The sequence below is a fragment of the Falco peregrinus genome, chromosome 4 (genome assembly GCF_023634155.1).
Source record: "Falco peregrinus isolate bFalPer1 chromosome 4, bFalPer1.pri, whole genome shotgun sequence".
NCBI lineage: Eukaryota > Metazoa > Chordata > Aves > Falconiformes > Falconidae > Falco > Falco peregrinus.
The window spans coordinates 46,504,738-46,519,391 of NC_073724.1; positions in this window are offsets into that span (position 1 = coordinate 46,504,738).

Sequence of the window (14,654 nt, forward strand, 5' to 3'; positions counted from 1 at the left end):
GTGAGATTTTTCTTTAACAAGTTGAAACTTTGAAGGGAGCCTTATCTCACCAGGCGGGAACAGCATGAGCCATACCCTGCAGCATCCTGCAGCTGATAGGAGTCTAAGGAAGGGTTAGAACATTGTTTCTGAAGGACACAAGCACATACAACCCAGAGATAGAGCCTGGCTGCTGGCACAGAGCTGCCTCTAGGTATGCCGTCTCAGGAGGGCTGGGTTTGCAGGATTGCATGCAGTGCTCTCTCCTAGTATCTGTGGACCACCGTAGACCTGATCAGTTCAAATGAAAACATTGATTTGCTGACTTTCAGGAAAGCAACTGAAAGTGCAGACCTTCAAGGGTAGTGAGGTGTGTAATACCTAGGATCTAGGAAGGAAAAACAGCTTTGAGAAGCTGAGTAGTTTGTCCAGTCACTGAATGACTCTCTGATGGGACAAGAGACTGAACCTAGGTCTTCTCAGCTGTGGCTGTCTCTGCTTGACCCACTGACTGCTGATACCTTTGATGCAGAGACTGAATTATGAACCCCATTCTCCACAGAACATGCATCAAAATTCTCATTCTTATACAAAGCCCTTCCTTACACCTAATATCCATGCTACCTGCATGATGAAAGTCTGCTTGAGAATTCCCACAAATGTGGCTGTGTCCTAGAACTGCACTTTCTCTTTTAAACAAGGATCCCTATTATTAATTCATAGTTGAGTGGTATTTGTAATTGGTCACTAATATCACATCATAGGTGGCTGAAACTCACATAATGAGATGAGTAAGGACCAAAGGCTCATGTGAACAGTCCTGGATTTGTGGAACTGGAAATCAAATGCTGTGTCAAGAATCATTAATAATGGACCGAAACCAACTGTCCCATCTAACAGAAGGAATTCAGGAGCTCGGAGTCATCTTTGCAATAGAACCTGATACTGATTCATATCATTGTGCATCTGAGTTCTCCCTAGGTTGACCAGAACCCCAGAGTTCCTCATAAATTTTATGGCATCTTCAACTAACATCAGGGAAATGCATGTGCAAGACCAGGATCAAGATTCACAGCTTGCACAGCATCACAATGAGAACTAGGCAGAAAACAGTAATCCCCTTATGAAATCTAGTTGCCTTCCACCCCAGGCTAAAATTCAAACATCCCATCTTCCTCTTGGAAAGGGAACGGAGTCTCAGGCAGGTGGGTGGGGAGAGGGAGGAGGAAGCCCAGGACCATTCTGCACGGTGCCTGGGCTACTGAGTTGAGAGATGGGTCTGTCAAAACTTCATTCAAACCTAAAACGCTTGACAAGCTGGTGAACTCCTTGTTTTGTTGCTGTTTCTTCAGCCAGCTGTCATGGTGATGGATTCAGTCCACAGAGAGCGTGCTAACAAAATCCTGCTGTTATATTCTGAGGAGCACTACATGCTCCAGCACAGCACTCCCCCTCTGCCCCTACCACTGGCTGCTGCGAGAGGTTTGACAGGAGCTCCTGGGTGCGCATATGAACAAGTTCAGAGACAGACTAATCCAGAGGTTAGCCCATGGACATCAAAACCATGTCCCTCCTCAGGGTTTACTCTAATTCAGAAATCAAGGTAGCAGTACCTGCAGTAGGTAAGCACACATCTGGGCTTGGCCCCGTTGAGTTAATGAATAATCGTTTGCTGACACAGTAACACATGATCATCTCTCCTGCTAGATGATAAAGCATAGGGAACAAAGAACAAGTTGTTGAACTTCAGGTTTGATGTATGTGTTATCTATGTATTAGTTATCTGTTGAAGATGGGGCCTGAATCTAGAGGAGTCTGGTGGAAGAGGTTCCCCTAGGAGGGCAGTTGCAGCTGTACAAGCATGCTGAGAACACTGCAGTGTATGGAGAGAGCAGTTTGCATGGGGATAACTCTCCCAGTTAGGTTAATGCTCACAGAGCTTACACACGTGGGGTTACTCTGGAGGCAAATACCGAGCCTAGCCTGGTATCATTCACAGATGGAGCCAGGCAGAAGGAGGCATGATTTGTGCTGGCTGAGATGCCCTCGGCCTTTCCTCTGAATCTGGCAGAACAGATCGAGGGCAGAGTTACCAGGGTTCAAAGCACAGAAAGCTGAATCGATATTTTTCCTCTTCGCAAGCTGGTCAGCATTGGAGTTTGGCCACCGAAAAGGCTGGCACCGAGGGTTAGATAACCCTACGAGTTGGCACTTCTGTTCACTTGCCCACGGTGGCATGCAGGTCGGTCTTTGCTCTTGCTCGCTGCCTACACGCAGCGGAGGAGAAAGCCCGAGGCTCAGCTCATCCACACCGGGTGCCGTTTTCGGGAGCGACCACACCGTGTCCCCACAGAGCTGTACTTGCATCCCTCCACCTACCAGCAGGAACGTGTCCAAATGGTAGCTCATCAGCATGCCCATAAATAACCCCCCCTCCAGTGCTGCTCTAACCCTTACTTACATGGTTAGACCTGGCAGGAAAATTATTCTGACCTTCAATTGCGACCAGTCCACTCAGTTCAGGCAAGTACGAGGAGCTGTAAAAAAAAAACAAACCCACAACAAAAACCCCAAAAAAACACAACAAAAAAACAACCAAAAAACCCAACCAAAAAACCCAACAACATGTAAAGGTCAAAATTCAAGGTCTGCTGCTCATTACTAAGAAGTAACACCAGAAACCTTCCTCGTTTGCATAATACATTTCATGCTGAGACGTGAAACATCCCAAACCCAAAGCTAAGCACTATTCTCCTTTCACAGACAGCCCAGCCAGCCGATGGCTCAGCCCAGGCAGAGGCGCATAGCAGACCTGAGCCCAGTTGGGCTCCAGTCTGTCTAAGGCTCACCCTGCTGGCCACACTCCCAAACCCATGCAATAAGGTGACAATGTGGGTTTTGTTTCTCTCTGCCCGTAATGTCTCCCTTGAGTCCTCCCAGTAGAAGGCAAGGAGTGGGCTCTAGCTACCAAATCCGATGAGAATTTTTCTTTCAGGTCATCCTACTTCCCTGCAGATCAGCGTATTTCTGCTTTGATCAGGTCAGTCCAACAACAAGCTCTTGAGGACCCATGTCCATGGCTGCAGGAAGTCAGCCAGGAGAAGTGGTAGGAGACAGTCTGATGTTCTCAACATCAAGGCTCAGCCCTTAAACCAGAGGCAATCAGGCTACTAGGGTCAGGGAGCTCCTTGAAATGGGGCCAGCAGGGTAACTGAGGGTTGCAAGCATAAAAGGAGGTGTAGCAGGGCGAGGGCTGACCAGGCTGCACATCTTCCCTGGGGTAGTCCTCTCGCCGCGGAGCCAGTGGTCCCAGACGTGTAATACAATGGGAGTCGGCTTTCAGGAATGACTTCTCACCAGAAACTTCTCTGTGTGAGGCTGATGCAGATTGCTGGCCCTTGACCAAAGAAAAAGCCTTTTCACACTTTTCAGCCAGAAAGTATTTTTACAGCATGTGCCTTCCTTAGGACTCATTGGCCTGTAGCAGGGTCCTCACTTCTGTTCCTTTGTGTTTTGCCCAATGGACAAAGCATCACCACCGTGTCCCATCCCTGTCTTCTGTTGAGCAGGACCAGCTGCTGACCCAGGTCTTGCTCTCAGCTCATCTCCCAGGCAACTCAGGCACCAAAAGACACTTTGGGCAGGAACTCAGGATGTGACTGAACTCCCCATGGTCATTTGAGTGGAGGTTGTGGAGGGTCACGCAGCGCTAATAAAGATGAAAGTGGAGATAACCACATCATGGAGACCGATAGCTCATGTTAACAGCTGAGAGAGTAAACACTTGGCACAGGTGGTGGGTGGAGGACTTCCAGGAAGCACAGGTACAACACAGTCAGTGCTTCTGATCAGGATGCACAAGGCCACCTGTGGCAATCAGAGAGGCCGAGGTACAACCAAACCTTTTGTGATTGCCTTATCTGGGGGAAACTGTAGGCACCCTGCCTATGAGCTCAAAAAGAGGGAAATGCTTTGCCATGTCCTGGACAGTGGGAACAGAAGAGTAATCCATCCAGTGTATGGCTCTCCTGACCTCCACGGTGACACTGCACACACTGCAGTGACCTGCTATGTCACGCGGATGTGGCAGCATCGCTCTCCTTACCAAGCTGTGGGGCAAAATCAGACAGCAGGCCTGCTCTGCAATGCAGTCATGGGATCACAGAATAATCCATGTTGGATGTGACCTCAGGAGGTCATCTAGTCTAACCTCACACTCAAGCATGGTCAGCTAGAAGGGTGTGCATGGGGCAGATAATTCAAGACTGAGAATAAGTGTTAAGGGGGTCTTGACTGAAATGCTGTGGGGATTTGTGGAAGAAACGCCATACATTATGGATTGTCATACAGGGAGACAGATAGGGTGTTCTACTCCTTCACTGGAGCACCTCAGAGAGCAATGAGGATACAGCCAGGGATACCTTCGTTTGTTCATTCACTGCTCCTGCTCTGAAATTACTGCTGGAATGACTCACTCCCGCTGAAAGCATGTGGCTTGATGGCTGCAGGACCACTCCCCTCTCCAATCTCACCAAGCACAAGCATCCTACCAGAGCTCCCAGCTACAACTTCTTAGCATTTCCACTGCTGCTGGAAGCTACTAATTTCTGACTAATTGCTTATGACTGTTCATTAATGCAGACAACCTAAAAGTGCCTTCTTAGCAGTGGAAGCATGATATTTAGTTTTAAAGCTTCAAACATTTTCCATGCATGTCTTCCTCCCCAAAATAACGAAAAAAAACCCCACTTTTATTTTACCTACAACTTGTGATCACTCTTGGCCCTGAGCAAGCCTAGCTTCCTCAGCCTCCCATGTGGTGGGATCCCAGTGAGATCTCTGTGACTGCAGCCTGCACTTTCAACAACGATGATCCTTCTGGCTCTTTTGACTTGCACATTGTGTGGATGTAGCCTCTTTGTAGCTCAGGCGTTATTTCTTAAGGAGTTCCTAATATGTCAGCTAAGAAGTTGCTCTTGTGGAACTATTGTATTTATTTTCATCTTTGTTTTCTTAATGTCTTGGCTGTTAAACTAAGACAGCTTCTTTATGCAGGTCATAATCAAATAACCAGCTGTAGTCACACAATAATTATCTCTATAGCCAGACTTCATGTAGGATTCATAAGCTACTACAGGCCAGCTCCAAGCTCTTTACGCAGATCAAGTAGATATCTTAAGCAGGAAAAAGAAAAGTAATGGCAGAAGAAAGACACCAACTCTTTCAATAGCACTCAGTTCTCCTTGTTTAACTGGACAAACAACTCCTTTACATGCAAACTTATTATACACATTCCGAGAAACTTGAGTTAACATGATTAGAAATTTAACTTTAGCCTTTCCAGAGCCTTGGGGCCAGAGCTGTTAATACAGCTCCTAATTTTGTGCTTACATGGGAAAAAAGGGACAGGAATTAGTTGCAGGCAGTTGGTGTGACTGGTAGTTTGTGCTCTCATCCTGCAGACTGTTGAACACAAATAGTCCCCTATAGACACCAGGAGATATAGAGATGAGTTCAAAACACAGGGTCTGTCATATGTGACTAGGCTCTCCACTGATTGTGCCTGTCAAATTTCAACTCAGCAGATTTGCTGTCGCCCTTCTTAGAAATGTGGTTAGACATTTTTCTTCCCAAGCTGGAAAAAATGTAGGTGTTTTTTTTCCACTCTCCCATAATGTAAAAGTGACTAGATGTCTTGCTAAAACTTCCAGTCACACAAGCAAATCTAACCTCCAGGCAAACACCAACCATGGAAAACTCCATCTCCAAAGGTGAGTGTTTTGGAAAGTTAGGAGAGTGTGAAAAATAGGGGCCATAATGGAAACTATTTCTGCAATAGTAGGCAAATGATTGTATTACCATATTGGATTCCTTCTCCACAGTGTTTTGTGTTTCAGGCCAACCCTGTAACGCACAGTACACCGAAGACAAACAAAGCCAATAATGAACTGACCAAAATTCAATGTTATTCCAAGAAACATAGTTGAGGTGAAGTAAGTTATGTGGAATGGAAGTTGAGGTTAAGGGTACAAAAAGACAAAGGAATTTTTGCAGTTTGGGGTATATGTAGTAAATATCTTTGCCTTTGCATCTGGTACAAATTGGAGATTGCCATGCAGAAAGTGCATACCCTGGGCCAAAACAGTGGTTGGTCTTAAAAATATTTCAATTGTCTTCGAAAACTAAATATTGTTTCTCTAGGATTTGTGTTTGTGTAGCTTCAAGATATTCCATAGGGAACTCTGTACAGTGCCAATGTTAAGATAAAATTACCCTACTATCTGAGGCAGAGCTGAAAAATTTAAAAGAAAGGCTACTGGATCTCTGATCCAAGGTCCCTGATGAGACTCGTGGAGATGGCACTTCCAGAGAAAGGTGTTGGTTGAAAAGTGCATGCTCCCCATTCCACCTTTCTAACAGACTCTCTTTCTTGATAGCTGTCTGCTTGATGGCTTTTTTTTTTTTTTAACTATGCTCTCTGCCATTTGTTAGTTTGCCCTTCCCTATACACTCCTTCATCGAAGGGGAGAGAAAGGGCAGAGAGGGACTGCAGAGAGCCATAAGCAATGGCCAGAATGCTGTTTCAAATGGCAGATCCCTTTTAGGTGCACAGCTGAACTGAGTAACTTTTTTCCCTTGGGCTGAGCACTCCTGACTTTGCTGTTAGTTGTCCTTCCGACTTTTGCAGTATTTTTTACTGCACAGCATGAGCTGCCTTATGATCAGTAGCTGAAGAGATACTTGGAGCCAACCATTCTGGGCTCATGCTTGAGACAGCGACATGAGGAGATGAATCCTGTTAGCTTTAGTAAATACAGTATGGACACCTGCATTTAACTGCTCACACTAGGTAAGAAAGAAACAAATGTTTTTAGGGTGTGACTCATCTGGCCTGAAGTAGATGATTGATTTAAATTAAGATGAACTGTGCTCTGCAAGTGCTTATTTGGCTTTATTGACTATGAAGGGTATGCACGGTGACTAGTCCTGCTGGAAACTTTGAAGCGAAGGAAGGCTGTGACAGCTGGGTAATGTCTGCTGGTTTCTAAATGAAACTGCGGGGCATTTTGAAATGATCACTTCTTGATGATTTCTTCAGCAAGACAAGCATCAACATACCCTGTTGATAGGACCGCACTGATTGCTGTAGGAACCTGGCCTCTGAGTTCTGAGTGAGACAGGAAAACCTGAGCCCAGGAAGAAAAAAGAGAACTCGTACAGTGCAAGAGCATAAAAAGGAGAGATGGGAGGAAGAAATAAGAGATATATGGGAGCAAATAAATCAAGAGAGGCAGGAATGAGACAGAAAACCGCAGAGAAACATGAAAGGACTGTCTCTGCCTAAGCCTTTGCTAGTCCCAGACATCTGGTATTTCCAGAAGGAGTAACTTCACAGGCTGTACGAGGAAAATGGCAGCATGCTCTTAAAATGTAGCAGGGTTGCCACAGATCAGAGAGTTCCCCATTTGCCACTGGTCCTCACTGTCTTTATCAGACACATGGGCTGTCAATGTGCTCTGAGATCCTGATGACCTTCTCTCCTTTTCACCCTGTCCCTTAGAACTTTTTCTCCCTATTTTATCTGGGTTTTCAATTTTTCTCTGCACTTCGTGGGTCCCAAAAGCCATCAGATTTGAAACCATCGCTACAGCAGGTCCCTCTGTCCTATACAATGCTTAACTCCCCGAACCCTCCCTGACAAAATGGGTGGCCGTGCTTCCTTTCTCAGCCTGGCAGGCCACTTCCTTGCACCCTCACGGGTCTGGGCATCAGGCTTACAGGTACTGTACATTCACCAATACTTGTTTCTCTCTGTTCCCCAGAGTTAAGGAGCCCCCCATTGCTAAAGAGTTGGATGAGCTAGGAAGTACCTCCCCACACCTTAGGGATCCCAGATAGTAAAGGATGAAAATGCTGCTTTGTCCCATGTTAATCTCACTGCTGTTTATTTCTAGGCCATTGCAGATCCTTATGTATCCTGTTCCCTTCTTCAGCTGCTTTTTTGTTCTGCCTTTGGTTTCCACATCTCTCTGTGGTGAGAGATTTGCTAACACAGAGGTCTTACCTGCTCAGACACTCCCAAGCCTTCAACTCATGCTGTGTCCCCTTGAGGTGGGTGTACAGCTGTACAGCTGTTCAAACTGTGTGTCACCACCCCAAGGATGGGAACAATGAGGTTTGGGGAAACCGGGAAAGGTTTGGGAGTCTGTGAGAAGTTTGGGAGACCTCTTTCTCTCTCTGTCCTCTCACTAATTCCCCTGCCCTCTATTCTGGTACATCTGACTTTCTTCAGTGACCTGCACAAGGAAGGACTCCACTGTACAATGATGGTACAAGTCACTGCTGGCCTGAGTCCCGTTGTGCACACCCTGACATCTTCTGGGCTAACCATACTGCTCTGCACAGATTGCTCTCACTTACCAGAGTCTAGTTCAGGATAATCTTTTCCCATCTGCAGTTACTGTATTTTCTTTCAGGGTTGCTGCTGCTCCCTTCATATGGGGTGCCTGCCATTTGAGTTGAGGAAACACCTTTTTTTCCTGGTTCCCAGAGGACAGCAAGGGGGTAGCAATGGCCAGGAGCAGATGACATTTTCTCTTCTGATCTTCATCTGGTTTAAGATGTGTGCCTTTTCCCTTGCAAAGGCCAAGGAGATCTTGCCTCGCAGTTGAGTGTGGCTCTGACAGGTCACTGTCCTTCAGGTCAGTGGACTGGCTGTACAGAAGAGAAGCCAGGATCAGATACTATATATAGCTTGTTTTACACCTTTTCCCTCTCTTGGACCCAAGCTCTGATGTCCTGACTGGCTGCCAACTGCATGTTTGCATTCCCTAAGCCTCTCAAGGAACTTGGTCCCTTGTTTCCATGAGCGGATAACATCCCAGGGCCTCAGGAAATCCATGCTAGCTGGGTGAGGAGCAGAACAGCAGAAACTATCTCATGGACAAAGTTGTGAAGGACTAGAAGGAAAAAGGGCTGATTCAGCTTCACAGTTTGTTGGTCAAGGCCAAACTCTGCCTACTCACATCCATGCAAGTTTGTGGGATCCATGAAATTCAGCACAGCACTATGCTTCAGTGAGGCGCAGGATATAAATATCTTGGTTTAAGACTGAAAAGACAGACAGACAGATAGAGGCTTTCAGCTTAGTTTTCAGTGCTGCAACATGAGCTTCCCCAAGGAGTCTGTCTGAACCTAGAAGAGTCGTTGGCTACTGCACTGAAAGATAAAACAGTGAAGAACTAACATGGCTTATAATGATTAGACTGAACCCAGATGAGAATTTAAATGCTAGTTTCCTGTGAGCCCAGCTGCAGGGGACTGCTGGGATGCAACACATCAACTTTGGCCCATCAACACTAAAGTTCTTCTGAGGCTATCTGGCTCATATTCACTCACTGGTTAGCTCAGCCATTTCTGAGCCCAGGAAAATGCCAACTCACCTCTGCCTCCAATTCTCAGAAATGTTAGCTAAACAAGACTCAGAAAGCATTAAATTGAGAGCAAAATGAAAACAGAACAGGGCAGGGAAAGGAGTTTGTTGTTGCAAACAGACTACAAGGCAAGTAAAGCTTGATTTTTTCAAAGTGTCTATTTATTGTGAAAACTACATGTGATAATGTATGAGCTTTAAGGTTATTAATGATTATCCTTCTGGTAGGGAAGGATAAAAAAAAAGTAGGCCCTGCCTCTGACACAGTGACTCATGATGCCAATTGAATGTTACTGAAGTCCAGAAAATTACCTTGCACGGGTAATCATAAGGAACAGCAATGGAAATAGGGTCATCATAAGAAACCCACCATGCAAGAGTGCTGGGTCCACTTAGTTCAAGTTTGCTCACTTGCAGTCACATCCAGTGACACTTTATGTGCTGATCAGTGTCACCTGAATCCTTCCTTACTGCAACTTTACATGGTAAGCACCAACATTCACTACTGTTCTACCTATCATAGGACTAAAATTATACTGATGCTACAACTACCGTGAGCAAAGGTAGATAAAATCGTGGTAGCCATGATATGCTAGCACCTTTTGGGGAGATTTTCAGTGCCACAAATGTCAGGTAAACTTTTAGTTCCCTCTCATTTTTTTGATAGCTATGTAGCTAAACATCTGTTTGTGCCTTTGAGTCGCTGACACTACTACTACCACAAGAAGAAAAATTAAGAAACAAAGACAGGCAGACATCTTTGCACATGTGTCTTTACCTTCACACATCTACCCCGTGTTGATGGCCAGAAAGGCGTGTTGGAAATATAAACATCTGAGGAATGCACTTCATGTTTACCTTCTGGAAATATCTACTGTCCTGGAGCCAAAAATCATTATTTTTCTGCTTCTTTCCCACCATTTTGATTACACTTACAGTGGCTCTACAGCTGGCACAATTTAAAATAATACCATTTCCAAGGCATGACAATGGCTGTGGTAGTTCATTGCTGCATTTCTAATCATGTCATTTTGCCCTGCATCTACAGGTTTAGAATTCTTTATGGTGTTCTTATAAATGGGTTTCCATTAAGTAAGTCATACAAATCTTTTAACCTAAGGTCAATGTTTCGATTACAGTGACTGTATTTAAATATGATTAGTGGAACTCTGCATTCTGATTAAGCAATTCCATATAAAGTAAACTCACTGTAATTTAATTTTTTTAACTGTAGGCAGAGTATGAAATTCATATTTCTTTAGTAAAACTGAGAGAGTGGGAATGTGATTTGATTACAAGAGTAAATATAAGACCGTATAACTGAAAAATTAATAGCTTCCCCTATTCTGATTTAATCTGTTAAAATACCTTTAGAAAAGGCTCAAGGCCTGAAATATTTTAGTACTATTCAGTAAACCAGCCAAACAGCTTAGCAGAATTCCCCATGGAAAATCCTTGATTGACTTTCTGCATGATAACTGAATATTTAGGTTTTCAACCAATAACTTTGTGCAGCATTTTCTTAAACATTCTTACACATTTTGAACAGCTGAGAATTTATTGGGCTTTTTCCTGTTGAAAAAAATCTTGTGGTTATTTCAATGGAGTGTTTATTGTTCACTGAGCTCAGGCTCCAGGGACAAATAATGTTTTCTATCCTAGATAAATCCACATTGAGAATTGGACATTGTCACAACCGAGTCCCATCAAATAGATCACAATAAGTCATTTACATTTGGCGAGGAAAGATTTGTCTAAGGAAGTCTTGAGTTTAAGAAATTGTAACTACTACATCTAGTGAAAAATATAAAGCATATTTTCCCTAAAAAAGTAATATGTGCAAGATCCATTGAAAACTTGGCTTGAAAATCTTTGTTGAGTGGGTGCGGAACATCTAAATTATTTAGAGAGTTTGGCGGTGGGAGATGGAGTGCTATTCCACTGAGATATCAAATAAAAATTATTCCAGGTCACTCCTGAAAATGAGTCCTGCCTAAAAGTGCTGAAGGACAGAGTTCAAAAGAGCCGATAGTTTGAAGTTCAATTGCCTCAAGTCCTGTACAGCTCTGTACTCCTTCACATACTGTTGCCATCTAGGTAATAATGATCATGTATTCTATTGCAGGAGACTGAGTTAAGTCTTTAGTTATTTCTTCTGGTAGAGCCTCATGCCTCAAAAGCTTCATGGGCAATTCAGTACTCTGGATTGCTTTGGGTCAGAGCTGAATGCACTGAAGGGCTATGGAGAAACTTGTGCTGCCATTGCAAGAACGTGCCTGTTTGAAGAAAGTCTCCAATATTATCAAACACATCTTCTTACCTTTAAATGCACTTTAACAAATTAACACAAACCCCAAGGTGTTTCTCTGCAGTCTTTATTAATTTAAGCCCTGGAGACTCTAGTAATAGCATTCTGTGTAATGACAAGCCACTGTCAGAGACCAAGGATACGTCCAGACTTAGAGTAAGATCTCCCCTGTGCTGTAGAAGACAGAAACACACAGAAACAAACACAAAACCTCCAGTCATCATGCATCCTCATTATTGTGATTCCTTACAGATTCTTAAGCATCTAGCAGCATTTAATAGTCTGCATTACCACACGCTGAGGTAGACCTCCTTGTGGACACAGCCACTTATTCTATGCAAAGAAAAATGACAGCATAAGCAGGTATTGTCAGAAAATCTTGTACGTAACAAAGATACACACTGCAGTTAAATCTCTGATGAGGTCTTAACGTCAGTCTCATTGTCATGAGGGCTACCTCCATAGTAGCAATGACAATCTGTGTTTGTCCTAATCAAGGTGTTCAACTACAGTATCTTCTCCATTTCATAGAAACATAGAACCATAGAATGGTTTGGGTTGGAAAGGACCTTAAAGACCATCTAGTTCCAACCCCCCTACCACGGGCAGGGTCACCTGCCACCAGACCAGGTTGCTCAAAGGCCCATCCAGCCTGGCCTTGGACACCTCCAGGGATGGGGCATCCACAGCTTCACTGGGCAACCTGTGTCAGTGCCTCACCACCTTCACAGTAAAGAACTTCTTCCCAATAATCTAATCTAAATCTAGCCTTTTTCACTTCAAAGCCTTTACCCCTTTTCCTATCACAACAGGCCTTTGTAAAAAGTCCCTCTCCAGCTTTCTTGTAGGCCCCTTTAGGTACTGGAAGGCTGATATAAAGTCTCCCCAGAGCCCTCTCTTCTCCAGGCTGAACAACCCTAACTCTCCCAGCCTGTCTTCACAGGAGAGGTGCTCCAGCCCTCTGATCATCTTTGTGGCCTCCTCTGGCGTGGCTCCAACAGGTCCATGTCCCTTTTATGTTGAGGGGTCCAAAGCTGAATGCAGTACTGCAGGTGGGATCTCCTGAGAGCAGAGCAGAGGGGGAGAATCACCTCCTTTGACCTGCTGGTCACACTTGATGGAACCCAGAATATAGTTGGCTTTCTGGGCTGCAAGTGGACATTGTCAGGCCATATTGTTATTTCCTGTAAAGTAAGTAGACCTGTAATTAATGTTCAACTTGTTCAATACCAAACCCAGTAAAAGATTGTGCTTATTTCTCCAATTAACTCCATGGTGATTTCATGCAAGCCATAGATAGCAGAGCACTGAGTTTTCATGCTATACAGCCCAGGACACAGGTTGTAGATATAGGTTTACCTGTTCTAAGTTGATCAAAAAGGGAATCCAAGAAACCTGCAGACACAAATACAACTGCTCAAACAATGGTGGAGTCCTCAAGAATGGCAGGTTTGCCTCAGGGACTGGCCTGAGCCCTCCTTTCAAACACCTGCCTTTCAAAGGCAGAGCCTGCTCCTGCTTACAAAGCTGCCATGCCACAGTTTGCCAAGAGAAGGGCTCAAGATCCTTGTCCCCACTAGGCATCCACAAGCTGAGGACAGCCTTGGGAAAGTATCTGTTCCCAAGAAGCTGAAAATATTTGCTCATGACTTGCAGCTACTTTTTTGTGATGCACACGTTATTCAGAGTTCCCCTTGCAGAAGGTCTCTCCATGGCATGAAGCGGGCAATACCCCTGGAGGGTAAATATTCAGACTACCTGCAGATACTGAAACAGTCATTAATTTCCTGCTTCAATTGTGCATATCTTCAAAACTAATTTATGCAAAAGGTCAAATAGATGTCTGCAAGAGCTGGAGAAGGGAAATACACTTCCTAAAACTCTCTTACACAAACCACTTCTTTACACCAAGTTGAATTTAAACGGAATAGTATGTTTTGCTGGATCTGAGCAGCCTGCTATCTCCAATGGCGTCAGAGGTTCATCTATGGAAAGAGTGTAAGAAATAGGGCATGTAACACAGTTCTTCCCCTGACACACCTGCGTTTCTGGCAATTGGTGATTTATCACGGGGGCTGGAGGATGTAGCCAGTGTTTATTAGCTACAAACAAACCTATTCTACATGAATTTGTCTAATCTCTCTTCTAACTGATTTAGACCTTTAGCCTCCACAATATATTGTGATTAAGAGTTTCACAACTTAATTACACATTGAATTTAAAAATCCTTCCTTTGGTCTGTTTTAAAACCTCTGCCTGATACTTTTATTAGCTTCTCCTTACTTCTTTTATTACCAGAAATAATGAGTAATCCTTCCCTGTTCCTCATTCCTCATGATTTTATGGACCTATATTACCATTCATCTCTTTTCCAATCTATTAGTCTCTTCTACAGAAGACATTCTATATTTCTTACCAGCTGTATTTCCCTCCTTTCTGTCTTTTTCTAGCTGTGGTAGTCGGAATCACACATAATGGATTTGAACAGAGGCACAATCTATTTCATCTTAGTTCCTTTTTAATCATTGCTACCTGTCTGTCTCTCTTTTTGACCATCAATGAACACTGAGCTGGCTTTTCAGGGAATTATACAGTGACTCCCAGACCAATTTTCTGAATAGCAGCAGCTCAGTTAGATGCCCACTCTGTTCATAGCTAGGGTAGTTTTTTCCCTCGTAGGTATTACCTTGCATGTGTGAATATTGTACTTCATATGCCACTTCATCACTTGGTCCTGCACTATTCTGAAACTCTTTTCAGTTCACTTTAGATTGTGTAAAGCCATACACAATTTTTGTACTATTTGTGTAGGAATGGCTGTGGAACTTCAGTAGTGGTCACTGCTAAGTGTGATGAGTAGCACTGGTCCCAGCTGACATCTTAGTGGGGTCCTACCGATGAGCTTCCTCCATTTTCCCCTCTTTTCATTTTATC